Source organism: Abramis brama, assembly GCF_963993115.1.
Source record: "Abramis brama genome assembly, chromosome: 3".
Lineage (NCBI taxonomy): Eukaryota > Metazoa > Chordata > Actinopteri > Cypriniformes > Leuciscidae > Abramis > Abramis brama.
Window position 1 is genome coordinate 246,611 of NC_139965.1, and position 16,102 is coordinate 262,712.

Sequence of the window (16,102 nt, forward strand, 5' to 3'; positions counted from 1 at the left end):
CACTCTCCGTCCCTGTCTCACTCTCCGTCCCTGTCTCACTCTCTGTCCCTGTCTCACTCTCTGTCCCATTCTCACTCTCCATCCCTGTCTCACTCTCCGTCCCTGTCTCACTCTCTGTCCCTTTCTCACTCTCTGTCCCTGTCTCACTCTCCGTCCCTGTCTCACTCTCTGTCCCTGTCTCACTCTCCGTCCCTGTCTCACTCTCTGTCCCTGTCTCACTCTCCATCCCTGTCTCACTCTCCGTCCCTTTCTCACTCTCTGTCCCTTTCTCACTCTCCATCCCTGTCTCACTCTCTGTCCCTGTCTCACTCTCCGTCCCTGTCTCACTCTCCGTCTCTGTCTCACTCTCTGTCCCTGTCTCACTCTCCGTCCCTGTCTCACTCTCTGTTCCTGTCTCACTCTCTGTCCTTGTCTCACTCTCTGTGCTTGTCTCACTCAGAGTGTGTGTGTGAGTGACTGCCTTACACTGAGGAGCGACACCTGGTGTTTTCATCAGTCTGAGTCTGGAGCGAACATCTATCCTGTAGCTCAAACAGCATAGGCAACATCAAGGTCATAGGTTTGACCAGTGAATGCATGAACTTATAAAATATAATCTTTGAATGCAATGAACTGTTAGTTGCTTTAGATAAAAGCGTCTTCCATGAATATGAATGAAATTGTTCATGGTCTTCCAAACTCAAACGCAGCCCAGATAAAAACCTTTCTTGTGTGCATCAGAGGTTTTGCTGTATGTAACCTGAATAAAGCTCTAAAACTAATATCACTTACCATAGCTGACATGATGTCCAAACTAATATCATTTTATTTTACGATGTTTTCCAGCACATGTTTGGAGAAACGAGGCTCGTGTCCCACGGCTGTCTTCACCTCTTCCTCTCTGACATCAAAGCTCACGCTCACCTCAAACTCATCATGTCACAGCTTTAGTCAAATTATCTGCGGGCTTTACCACTATTCTATCAAATATTTGTGTTTAACTGATCACTGTATCAGTGATTTCCTCCATATCGCTGCTGTTACTCTTTCCTCACCGAATAAAATCATTATCACTCTGATCAATATTAATCATTATTCCATGTCTGTTTAAGTAGCGTCATGGTTTACTTTGTGATAATGAGTGATTAAAGGTTCATCCTCCCTTTTCCTTATTTGTCTTTTTCCTTATTTGTCTTTTTCCTTGTAGACGTAGCTCTGATACTCACAGACAGACTTATTTACCAGGACAGCTCACAGCTTACAGGACTTTCATTTAAATTTGGACTTCAGGTTTGATTCAGTCGCGGATCCGGAGGGACCGTCAGTTTCCCGCATGCAGAAAAGAATTACGATAAAGGTTGTGAATGAATAAAATGTTTAAAGATTATTTCAAAAGCGTTCGCCCCGTAGGCCAAGCCTTCATATCAGGACAAGCGACTGGGAAAGAGAGATTTGAAGGTTTAGGGAGGACAGGCTAGGGATGAGGTCTACTTTAGATGTTTTACACACTGTACATGTGCACAACATCTGACATCATCGCTAACTGTGTCCTTTAAATAGTCGAGGAGACTCTGTGATGGACAGCTGGTGTCAAAGCTGTCATTAAGGAATAATTCAAAGCATTTCTGAGCCATGTAAAACTAAATCAGTCATTTAACGTTGCTGGTTTCGCTGCTAGCTGTTAAAAACCACAAGTGTGCCTCATTTGGCGGATCACTCTGGGTTAATGGATGTTACGCTAGGCTAAAGTTCAGCCAGAAACCGTTGCTAAGTTACCATTGGACTGCTCTGGGCCGGTCTCTCTGTGACATGCATTCTGTATTAGCCTGGAGACACACACACTTTTGGGGCCCTTAACATGCTCAAAAACTCTTGAAACTGTGCACACACGTTGAATCAGGGCCTGGCACAAGTTGACATGGGGGGGGGTCTTTTATATGGTTGTGTTTGAAGGGCTCTGTAACGTACGTCTTTTCACATACACTAACCAAACCTTATACACTTAAAGATCTCATCAAGCCGAACAACTTTCAAACTCAAAGTGATATGCCAGCCCAACAGGGAGTTGGCTATTATGGGCTGTTTGATGAACGCATGCTCTGGATTTTTTTTTAACCAAACTCTGTCAATATGAAGCCAAGGCATTGAGGATGCTAAACTGCGAACGGATTTTTGATATCTCGAATGCTTTGGCCATAGCGAGGCAACAAATTTATGGCGAAATAAGGGAAACAGGAAGTTTGTTATAACTTCTGCATATGTTGACTGATCTTGATGAAACTTCAGCAGTATGTTCATTGTTGGAGGGCGATCACATAGATGTAAATATCGTGAGTCAAAGTTATAGCGCCACCAACTGGTAGCAGTAAATGTATCACTTTCAAAATGCTTTAAAATCGCCCTCTTATTTTTACCCGATTTGCTTCAATCGTCATCAGAATAATGTCAAGACACCGCAGATGTACTCCTGTGAAAGGACTGTTGTCATGACAACGCGTCAAACTTTAAAATTCTTTTTGGGTGTTTTTGAGACTCTTAGCATGCTTCAAATTGCAATGGCGAGGAGGAGGGGCTCTATAGCGCCACCTTTTGACTTAAGTTGGGGGTTAGTTTTACCTACAGTCACCAAACTCGGTACATATATTGTTCTCATCGAGCTGGACAACTTTCTAATTTACAGTCATTTGCTCCAACCAACAGCTGTGTGAATTTTTTTTAATCAAGCTCTGAATTTTTAACTACTGCTCCACAGGCTGTCATACGATTCACACCTAACTCAACATGATGCCAATATACTGAAGATGCTAAATTGGGAATGGAGATTGGATATCTCATACGGTGTTGCCATGGCGAGGGATTAAATTAAGGACAAAAAAGGAAAACAGGAAGTGTCTTGTATCTTGTAAAATCATTGTTTGATTTAAATTAAATTAAGATTGTATGTTTGGTAACTGAACCTGAATTAATTAAAATGAATGTACTATATTTCAGATCAATATTTTTGTTTTCTTTCAAATTTTGTATTTTAAGATTAATGCATGACACTAGACAATATTCTCCTCTGAATTATATACCATTTGCTGCTATATAAAATAATACAAATATTAAAAATAAGCACATTTTTTAAATTAAAGCAGTAAGGCAGAGAGAGTCTATTTTACACTCTTGATGGTTTACAGTTGAACCCTTTCATTGCTGTCTGCATTTGCCTGCATTACAGGATAAGACATTTCTTAGACCTCATTACCTCAAAAACAAAGAATCAGAGACTTCAGTATTCCTCTGCTTTTCATCGAGTTTGTAAGACACGTTGTGTTTGTGCAGCGCTGTGCTGTTTACCTTGGATTTACCTCAGAAGAATTAGAAGACCGCGATTTGAAGATGATAACAATTTTTATGGTAAGACATGTCCACTCATAATAGTAAGCATGTTATTGTTATATAAACTTTACATTGTAGCTACTAGTCAAATTGGTGCCAGACTAAAATGTACGTTATGAAATGTGATGGAAGTAAAAACATGAAGCCTAATGCTAAATGTATATACATTTTAATGTATATGTTTTTATGTTCGATAATAAAACACAGCATGATATAAAAGTAGGCTAGTATGAGTGTTTACTCTAATATGGTAAATATTATAATGTTTAGACCCGTGTTTACTGTTAAATACTGTGTTTTTGGATATCTGCTCAAACGTAGATATGTATAATATGGTAACACTAATGTTTCATAGTTTGGAGCGGCTCGATCGCTTCAGTAAATGTTCTCTGCACGCGCTATGAGTTTGAAAAGCAAAACGCGCCAAACATTAGGCTTCATGTTTTAACTCCAATATCATTTCATAACATCATAATGAATGGAAATGTTTGAAGTAACATATGATAATCAATATATTTTTCTCTAGTGTAGTGTTACTGAAGTGTTCCTTTTTAACGATTTATAGGCCACCTGCTATAGGTTATTGTTATTATTATTTTTTGCAGCCCTACATGTATATGCCTACAAGGCACAACAAACCTGGTGTTCATTTTATATATATATAAAATGAACACACACATATATATATACATATATGCATCTAATATAAATATACATATATACAAATCTAAAATGTATTCCCAAAATCGTGCAGCCTATAGTTTATCTTGATATCAGCATGTTCACAGTTGTTGTTTTTTTTGTTTGTTTTTTTTTTACAGGGACCAGATGCCACTGATGAGTCCTGCTGACTTCAACATTCACATGATTCTCTGTACATGAACATGGTAAAATGAAAAATCAAACACCATGGAAATGACAGGTATGTACTATGTTTCATGAATGGCACAAAGGTGTGTGACTGTTCAAGTCGATGTCTTTAGATCAGTGTGTTGTGTTGTAAATAAATCCAAACAATCAAAAAGCCTTTCTTTTTTAAATCTCCTCATTATTTGTGCAAGGTTGCTCAGAATGATAGGGCCTGATAGCACCTGATAGGGCCATTATGGGAGGGTCTTTGTCTTTCTCAGGTGTGAAACACATCAATAAACACATGATGATTCACGCCTACTCGCATAAAGCTTTCTTACACAAAACATGTCAACATATACAAATTTTAAATCAATATATTGTTTTATCTGAATGAGTAGGCAGGGTGATTTTCACATAATTTTGAAGCAAATATTCTAGGCTACGTGATACAATTTTACAAAAGTCTTGTGAAGAAATAATCATTATGGGTTTCATGACCTTATTTGACAATATTTTTTGTTGTGTTTTTTTTCACCAACCACGCATAAATGTCATTATCTCAAAACTACAAACTTTTACATACATGCTGCTGACATACTATTGTAGCAGAGTTTGTGCTGAACACAGTGTAATCAGACTTTAGCCATGAAAATGTCACAAGTAACAGAAATAAGCACAAATGTCAGAGCATGTCAGAACACCTCCAGGGCCCAGAAAACACCTCAGACCCCAGAGGGTTATAGTAATGTAATCATCTGGCTTTAGCCAGGTTTCTGTCAAACACAGCACATCTAGGTTATAGTCTGTAATCATATCATTAATAATAAGTGCTTTTGAAGTAAGGGATTGAATATTCAGCAACCCAAGCTTTATCATTTGCTCATTTGTATTATATCTGTTTTTTATTTGTTGAACATATATTGAATTATTACCCTTAGATGGGTTTGGAAGTTGTTTGTATGTCCTAATTCGGGGAACAGACACAGTCTCTATATGATGATATCTAGGTGAAAGAGTCTCTATATGATGGGATTTATCTGACCTTGGTGACGTGAGGCCGCTAGCAGACGGTCGGTTTAGCCAGTCTGTCTGCTTCCTGACCTGAGCCCCAGATTGTCATGTTTGAGCTCTAAGACTATGTGCCATATTACTAGAGAGAAGAGCAGCACCATCCCAGGAGGGATGAATACCATCTCTTTTCAACAGATCAGGTCTGCCCCAAAAACTTTTCCAGTTGTCTATGAACCCTATAGTTTTATTGAAGTGCTGAAATAACTCTTTCTGAAATGCACAGTGAACTAGTTTGCTTAGTGCTGGTTTGAATGGACTTAAGTGCATATGGACTCTGATGTATAAGCTAATATGCTGGATTGTGATTTCAGTCTAGAACTGTTGATGTGAACTACATGTTCAATTAATTCTGAAACTGGTGGTTTGCACCCCAAATTAGTTGAAAATACATTAACTGAATTTAAATGAACTGAATCTAATTTTTTAATTAACTGATTTCTTTTTGTTGAAAGGTTTTGTCATGCATAATGAGCCCCTGAATTGGGAATTGAGTATTTTAATTTCTGGGATATTCTTCTTATAAATTTGTATTACTTTGAATTAACTGTGCATTTGTGAATCATTAATGCTTTGCCCTCACAGAATGGTTTTTTGCTAAAAAAATTAACAGTTTCTTTGAATTGAGCCTTGCTGTTTGTGTGTTTATACCTCATCCACATATTAAGGGTTCAAACTTTTTTTAAATGTGTGAATCCTTTGTTCAGTTCAAGTTTTGTTCTCATCCAATACTGTAAATCCCAGCGAAGGTTACTGTGGCAAGAAATGAAACAGTTTCTCAACTGATCTCAAAGAGCAGCGTGTCCTAATGTACTGATCCCACATCAACGCTTCATACTGAGCAGATCTGAGTTGTGTTCTCCGACCGGATTCATCCCGCAGTAATAAACACACTGCAGTCGCTCCGGATCTCTGGAGCATCTAAAAATGGAGGGACAGCATTTTTCTGGCAAATCTAAAATGTAATTTGATCTGCAAATGACTGACTGAGCAGATCCAGATGACATGGGGACATTTGTGGTAATAAATCGAGAACCAAATGTTCATCCCCAACAAAACACACTACTTTCATTTGATTGTGTGTGTGTGTGTGTGTGTGTGTGTGTGTGTGTGTGTGTGTGTGTGTGAGAGAGAGAGAGAGAGAATTTGTGATTTATAAGATACATGGACAAAACATGACATCAACCCCAAGAAGAGAGAGCACATCAACAGAAAAGGATGTCAAACATATTCAACATCAAAGCCGATGACTCCGAGTTCAAGGGTTGTCATCAAAGGTGCCAGTCAAAGTGATGATGATGTGATTAATAAAACATAATCTCTGTCTGTCTGTAGGAGCTGTAGATATCACTAGCTGTTAGCTCACGTTTTCTCTATGATTTCGGCTGTGAGAATATCATTTCACGAGATCTGATAGAGTAGTATGTGGATTTGGCGTGCTGTCTGAGGAGAGGCTCGAGCCCACAGTATTTCTGGTTAGGAAAGTAACCAGGCGAGTGTGAGGAGACGGGCTGGAGAAGTGATGCTGAAAACTGTTGAGGAACATTGGTCACTCATGAAATGACTGTCAGAAATGGCAGAATTTTCAGTTTTCCTCAGAGAGTCCTTTCAAACTGACGTCAAACAGCTGAAGAACAAGCGGAAAAGTTTATTTAAACGGTCTAGCTGCTAAAGGTGAGAAGGTGAGAAGAAATACATTCAATTTAACATTCAGCAATATTATTGATCTCCTGCACTGACACCATTATATGAGAACTGAACTGAGCTGGACGATGACATCACGGTTTTCTCCAGAGCGGCTGTATATATAAATGAACTAAATTAATAACTTTTTTTTTTTGAACAAAAATGAACCATCACTGAACTTACATACTGTAAGCTGGACTGTGACACTATTTTCTTCTGGAAACAAACATTTTTGCATTATTTTCCAGTTATCTCTGTAAAGCTGCTTTGAAACACTCTGTGTTGTAAAAAGCGCTGTATAAATAAATGTGACTTGACAGGATATATATATATATATATATAAATACGCCTTCACTCATGCTGATTGGGTAGACATGTTGATTACTGATTGTTGACTGCTGGTTGGAATGACATGATGAATCGATAGATAATTTGAAAGTGTGCTCCCAAACTTTGTTAATAAAATATAATTTCTGTTCTTTATTTAAGGATTGGGAAAGATGGAGGAAAAGTGAAAATCAGAAGTATCACACAACGCTCCCCTGCTAAGATCTCTCGATCACAGAGATCATCCTGATATGTGCCTCACCTGAATGTTTGAAGACTTTGAATGGTAATTTGGGTCTTTGTAAAGCTCTGACAGTGCGTCTGTAACTCGGCATTACAAAGGACACGTCCATGGCGTCCCTCTGACAATGAGGAACAGGACTTTCAATCCGGGTTTGGCTTCCCAATGTTGAGTGACGGCTTGGCATTTCTGCGAGGGCATTTTCACAGCTCTTCCTTCACATGGCGATCTGCTCTGCACTTCTCATTCTCTAACACACACTGATGGGAGATTCCCCAATAACAGCACATTCTGACTGTCGTCTGACATTTACCCAACGCCATCGACATCAGCGAGGGTTCTGCGCTCAGCATTATGGGATGGTTTTAATAGAAGATGTTTTTTTATACAACGGGTCATGTCCTCATTTAGACAGTCAGTTTGACATTGTCTTAATCCGGCATCTTTCACTCTTAGATTCATCTGTTAATATTGGATGTTTTGGATTGATCATTTGTTTAATTGTGACGGTTCAATGAGTCCTTGTGCAGTGAGTGCTTGTGTGTTTGTCCCGAGTTACAGGCTGATTGCTGGAGGGTGTGGCTTTACACCTGAACCAGATCATGGTACTTTAAAAGACACTGGGTCAAACAGAGAGGGAGACGATGGCTCGCTGGTGTTGTTGCGGCTCTGGAGGCTTCCGGAGAGCTGACGGGATGTGTGGGTTACGGGAGATCACAACCGCTTCGGAGATCTGATATACTTCCCTCCTGATGATGATATTTTGATTTTGATTTCTCATTATGTTTGGTTGAACTGATATCACTTGAGCTTGCTACTTACAGTTACATGCTGACACGCTGACTAACACTTATACTGATCTCTTGACATTTCATGTTTATTACTTTATTTAAATAAATCTATTTGTTTACGCAGCGGTTGTGTGGCGTCTCCCTTACTTTGTTACGATCTTTGAGAAGAATTGTAACATTAATATTGATCTTTATTTCCTAATTATGTCCTTGGAAAGATATCTGGCAAACATTAATTTTGCCCATCTATACTAGATCTACTAAACGTGGCCTGTGAAAAGTGAACTCTACTCAATTCTACTCATCTACTTAATTCACACTCACTCACTCACTCACTCACACTCTCTCTCTCTCTCTCTCTCTCTCTCTCTCTAACACACACACTCACACTCTCTCTCTCTCTTTCTCTCTCTAACTCACACACTCACTCACTCACACTCTCTCTCTCTCTCTCTAACACACACACTCACGCTCTCTCTCTCTCTCTCTCTCTAACACACACACTCACGCTCTCTCTCTCTCTCTCTCTCTCTAACACACACACTCACGCTCTCTCTCTCTCTCTCTCTCTCTAACTCACACACTCACTCACTCACTTACACACTCACTCACTCTCTCTCTCTCTCTCTCTCTCTCTCTCTCTCTAACACACACACTCACACTCTCTCTCTCTCTCTCTCTCTCTCTCTAACACACACACACACACACACACACACTCTCTCTCTCTCTCTCTCTCTCTCTCTCTCTCTCTCTCTCTGTATATTGTGTCTGCATCAAGGTTGAACAAGGCGTTTGTTGTCTTTTTGAAAGAAGTTTCTTTGGTCCAGCATTTAGTTGAATTTGGTTTATCCGTTAGAGATACTTTTTTTATCAGTTTTGCCTTTGTCGAATCCTTCAAAGAAGGTTATCCTATCGAATGTGCCCCCGTTCATTACCAAAGACTCACTCGAGCGTTTGTTAGGACGCTATGGTAAACTAGTGGGGCCAATAAAAATTATCCCTTTAGGATTAAAAAAATCCAGAACTTAAACATGTGATGTCATTTAGATGTCAGACTTTCATGATCCTGAACGCCGATTTTCAATCTTTGAATACGTCAGCGAAAACCACTGTGCTGGGTAAAGATTATACCATTTACATCAGTACTGAATCAATGAGGAGTTTTACTTGTGGGAAGTACGGTCATACAAAACTGGTATGTTCAAGGAATGAGGAGGCTAACATTGATGTGAATGAGCTTAATCCTTCTGCGGAACAATTACCTTCTGTTCCAGTAAATGATGAAGGTGGAAAAAATAACAGTGACAGAATTGATCAGGTAATTGATGCGGTTTCTGTCTATAAAGATGGAGTAAGTGAGAACGAGCCTATAATGAGCACGTTGATGATGTGGAACATTCTTCCGTGAATACCGTTGTAAGTGTAAATGACAGCACAGTGGTTGCTGAAGTTGAGCGCGCTGACGCAGATCCCGCCGGCGCGATCGGTGAACCGGAGCGACCAGTAGAGCGGGCTGAGCTCGTGATGCCTGACGGAGAGTTGGTCGATTCGCAGGCATCAGGATTTAGCCTGTCTCAGGGCGATGCTGGTATGTTGATGGAAGGAAGTGAAGCTCAGTCAATGGATTCTGATAGTGACACTTCTGATATAGCAGAACATCTTGCTATGGCAAATTCTCAGGGAAGCTCTGAAGGGAATGGTCAGAATCTTAAATTAAAACATCCCTATTATACAGTTCGCCAAGATAATGATTTTTTAGACCATACCTTTAACCAGCGAGGACCAAAAATTGAAAAATACTTCCCAGATTTACAACTCTTTGTTGATTCATGTACAATGATGTTAAGAAAAGCAACACTGGAGGAGCTTGCTCAGCCTAAACGTTACAGGCTCAAAAAATACCTGAGCACTGTTAAAAAAAAGATTAAAAACTTGTTATAAATATTATGTATGGAGCCATGATTGTCAGTTTATTTTTGGGGTTTTTTGGATACTCTAGCATTTTCTTTTCCATGGCATTCATAAATATTGGATCCTTTAATATCAATGGCTGTCGGGATACAACAAAGAGATTTGCTCTTTTTAATTATTTACAATTAAAAAAGGCAGACATTATTATGCTCCAAGAGACTCATTCTGATTTGAGGAATCAGACACAGTGGAATTGTGATTGGAGGGGAAATATTTTAATGAGCCACTAATTTTAGTGCTGGCGTTGCTATACTTTTTTCTCCATGTGTCTGTAATCAACCAGTTATGTTTGAGATAATACCTGGTCGACTTTTAAGAGCAGATATTATGGTTGGACAAGTAAGTTTTTCATTTTTTAATGTATATGCTCCTAATGTTGGACAAGAGCGTAAGATATTTTTTCAAAAATTGTCAGATGCTTTGTCACAGTGCCCACAGGATAATGTTGTGGTAGTAGGAGGTGGCTTTAACTGCACAATAAATCCTGATTTAGACAGAAATCATGATGAACCCCACTCAGGTTCTGCAGAAGTTTAAAAAAATGTTATTGGATATCATGATTTTGTTGATTTATGGAGAGATAGTTTTCCTGGGGTCAAACAGTATACCTGGTTAAAAGCTAACTCAAATTCCTTGTCTGGACCGAGACTTGACCGATTTTATGTTGCTAAGAGTAATAGTGGTAGGTTTTACAATAGCCTAATAGTACCTTTTATCTCTATCTGACCACCATTATATCTCCGTAGCTGTTTCTGTCCTGTCTTCTAAAACTCAAAAATCACACTGGCACTTTAACAACAGATTATTGCAGGATCACTCTTTTATTCACTCTTTTGGCCTTTTCTGGCAATCTTGGAGAGAGGAGAGATGTAGTTTTCCTTTATTGAGTCAGTGGTGGGACATAGGCAAAGTGCATATCAAGTTGTTTTGCCAACAATATACTGCCCATAACACCAGAACTCTCAAAGAAAAAATGAGATCTCTTGAAGAAGACATTCTGAGACAAAGCAACCATGGTGACTCTGCTGATTCCATTGAGAGGAATACATTTCTTCTAAAGACTTTGTTGGAGGAGCAAGGAAAAGCAGCCCTCTAAAGGACTAGATATTCTCAACTAAATGAAATGGACGCTCCCTCTGCATTCTTCTTTGGTCTTGAAAAAAAACCAAGAGAACATAAGTATTTCCAAAAACTGAATTTACCACAGGGTGGTGTGACAACTGACCAGCAGGAAATCTGTACTCATGCACTTTCTTTTTATGAGGACCTCTTTTGTGCTGAACCATGTGACCGATCAGCAGCAGAACAGATTTTATGTGATCTACCACAGTTATCAGAGGAAGATCAACTTGTCCTTGAGAACCCTATATCCTTTCCTGAACTTTCTCTTGCCATCCAGGAGCTGAGCCCTGGGAAGTCGCCTGGTCTGGACGGTCTTTCAGCGGAATTTTATCGTGCCTGCCGGAATGTGATTGGAGAGGACTTGTATGCAGTCTTTCTGGAAACTTTTAACCGAGGGAAACTTCCAACGAGTTGTCGGAGGGCAATCATAACGCTGATTCCAAAAAAAGGGGATCTTGGGTTCCTTAAAAACTGGCGACCTGTGTCACTGATCTGTGTTGATTTTAAGATTTTATCTAAAACATTAACTAATAAACTTAAAAAATATATGACAAATGTAATCCATGAAGATCAGTCATTTTGTGTCCCTAAACGTACAATTTTTGATAATCTGTTTCTCGTAAGAGACATTATTACAGTTGCACAAAGACACAAATTGGACATTGGATTTCTATCCTTGGTTCAGGAAAAAGCTTTCGACAGGGTGGACCATCATTATTTGTTTAAGACCCTTGAAGCTTTTGGTTTTGGTACACAATTTATTTCTCTTGTCAAGCTACTGTACAGTGACATTTACAGTATGATACGAATGAATGGGTCTTTAACTAGGCCTTTCTCTGTGACCAGGGGAATAAGACAAGGATGTACTCTGTCTGGTCTTCTGTACTCTATTTCTATTGAACCTCTGTTAGTTATGCTGAGGAAACAGCTGTGTGGTATTGGTGTCCCAGGTTTTCCAGAAATAGTCCCGGTGAAACTAACAGCTTACGCAGATGATGTGACAGTAATAATTAAGAGCACTGATGATGTTACTAAACTTATTTACTATTTGAACAAGTATCAGAAAGCTACATCTGCTCGTATTAACTGGGATAAATGTGCATCCTTGTTGCTGGGAGACTGGCTGGATATAGGACCTCCTCGATTACCACAACAGTGTAAATGGGTTCAAGATGGATTTAAAGTACTTGGTGTGTTTTTTGAGACAGCTCAATACACTGAAAAGAACTGGGAGGGATTAGCAAATCGGGTGATCGGCAGATTAGAAAAATGGCGATGGCTTCTTCCACAGCTCTCCTTCAGAGGGAGGTGCTTGATTATCAATAATCTGACGGCCTCAATGCTATGGCATAGAGTAACTGTTTTCAATCCTCCTAAGGAATTGCTTACCATCATCCAAAAAGCTTTTGTGGATTTTTTTTGGAACGGTCACCATTGGTTTATTCTTGGTGTACTTTACCTTCCTGTGGCTGAGGGAGGTCAAGGACTAATACATATAGAGTCAAAAATACTAGGAATGAGATTACAAACATTACAGAGGATTATGTATTGTTCTGCTCCTTTACGATGGGTTTCATTTGGGTTGTCTATATTAACAGATTTAGGTGGGATAGGCCTTGATAAACAGTTGTTTTTAATGGAAAAGCCCTTTGAGGAAAAGGCATGTTGTTTCTTTCCTAACTTTTACATGTCAGTAATTAAATCATGGAAATATTTAAACTTTACAAGAACAGAAGATGTGCACTATGGGGTTTCAGAACCCTTGTTTTTTAATCCCCTTATAAAACTACCATCTAATTTGTCTTGTTTTGTTCCACAGTTTTTAAATGCTGGGGTCAGTAAAGTTATGGATTTAATTGATTTGACACAATGTCAGTGGCGAACTGTGTTATCACTTGCTGCACAGGTTCTCAGTAAATCTCTGAGAACTATGGATAGGATAATCAAGTGTATTAGGGATGCTTTTCCCCCTGCATTAATGTCCTTTATAAACTCAGCCCTGGTAGATGGTTTTACACCTCAGAACTTCCCTGAGCTGAAGGTGACCCCTAAAGATGGGAGAGTTGGGGGTAATATAAACCAGAATACATTGTTGAAGGCATATGGGGATTTGTTTTTTCATGATGTGGCAAAGAAAAATCTTTATTATATTTGTGTCTAATCTGTGCATGTTGGACATTTGCAAGGAAAAACAGATACTAAATGGAGGGCTAAGATCTCTATTTGTGAAGAAGTACATCCAGCATGGAGAGTATTGTATAAACCTCCTATCTCGAAGCGATGTGGAGATCTTCAGTGGAGGGTACTTCATTGTGCTATAGCCTCAAATAGCTTGGTTTCAAAATTTAATAAGATTGTTCTATTATGTCCCTTCTGTAATGCTCATGATACTGTTTTTCATATGTTTTTTGAATGTCCAAGACTTGGTCCTGTATTTATAATACTAGAAAAGTTGATTACAAAATTAGGTTTTTCATACAGCAATACCTTGTTTATACTGGGATATAAGTATAAGGTCATGGCAACAACAATGTGTCCTTGCCAATTTTTTAATTGGTCAAGCTAAGTTAGCCATTCTGAAATCCCACCAGTGTAAAAATGCAGGAACAGATGTCGATATGGTTGCTATGTTCAGGTCTTTAATAGAATCTCGAGTGACCATTGAGTATACATATTACAAATACACTGATAATGTTGCTTTGTTTGAATGGAGATGGGGTGTGAGAGAGGCACTGGTGACAGTGAGGGAGAACGGAAGTTTAGTTTTTAACTGGTAAAATGTTGGTGTTTTTTGTTAAATTGTTTTGGAAATGTATTCGTTTTGTAAGTTGTTTTAAAACCCTTAATTGTTATAAATAAAAAAAAAGGGTTAAACGTCTCTCTCTCTCTCTCTCTCTCTCTCTCTCACACACACACACACACTCACACACACACTCACACACTCTCTCTCTCTCACACACACACACACACACACACACACACACACTCTCTCTCTCTCTCTCTCTCTCTCTCACACACACACACACACACTCACACACACACACACTCACACACTCTCTCTCTCTCTCACACACACACACACACACACACACACACACACACACACACTCTCTCTCTCTCTCTCTCTCTCTCTCACACACACACACACACACACACACACACTCACACACACACTCACACACTCTCTCTCTCTCTCACACACACACACACACACTCTCTCTCTCTCTCTCTCTCTCTCACACACACACACACACACACACACGCACACACACACACACACACTCTCTCTCTCTCTCTCTCACACACACAAACAAACGCATCACACACACACACACAAACTCTCTCTCTCTCTCTCTCTCTCTCACACACAAACAAACGCATCACACACACACACACTCTCTCTCTCTCTCTCTCACAAACAAACGCATCTCACACACACACATACACACACACACACACACTATCTCTCACACTCTCTCTCATACACACACACACACACACACTCTCTCTCTCTCTCTCTCTCACACACACACACACAAACGCACCACACACACACACACTCTCTCTCTCTCTCTCTCTCTCTCTCTCTCACACACACACACAAACAAACGCATCACACACACACACACACACACACAAACACACTCTCTCTCTCTCTCTCTCTCTCTCTCTCTCTCTCACACACACACACACACACACACACACTCTCTCTCTCTCTCTCTCTCTCTCACACACACACACACAAAAACGCACCACACACTCTCTCTCACACACACACACACACACACACACACTCACATGAAGTGACATACAATGCATATAAGGTAAACATTTTCAGTTTCTTTCCTTGGGAATCTAGCCCATGGCTTTGGCGTTGCTAACACCATGTTCTGCTCTTTGAGCTGCAGGCGGGCTGGCGATTCTGGGCAATCAAATCTTACGTCAGAACACATTTCTTGAAACCTTCACCCATTTTCTCTCAACATACAAAGCTTTCAGATCTTACACACACCAGTCAATATATAAACACAACAGATCATTTATTAGACACTACATAAAAAAAAAATGGAGAACAGCATTCAGAGCATGAGGTCACAAAAAAAAAAAGAAGTATATTGTAACACAATAAAACCTGCAATTACATAAAAAAAATATAGCAATCACAACTAAGGTGAATATGTCGTACACCAATCCCATTGATCGTGAGTCAAATCAAGTCCGAGGACTGGTTTATCAGGATATCTCTGAAGGACTTCATATATCTCCCAGAGTGAGTCCTGGAGATCTGTTGTGGAGAGTGTGAGGGTTCGAGAGAGAGAGAGAGATGGCTCTACCCACAACACTGTCATGCAAGCTGGACTTTATTTACAGCAACGAAGATATAATATACAGTGAATATATATATAATATATATATGTATATATAGTGTAAACACCAAAACCCAAAAATACAAAGTGGCAAAAAAAACACAAAAAAACTGGAAAATAAAGATGAAAAACATATCTATATAAATATTCCCTTTGATGGATTGCTCACGACACCACAGTGACAGGTTTGAGTCTGGCCTCGTCTTTCATAGGCCGTCCGCTTTATATGTTTCATCAACTGTAATTGTTTGGTGTGCTACCGGGAATCTCTGCATTCTCCACAGGCTTTACACCAACATCAACTCTCCTTTGTTTGG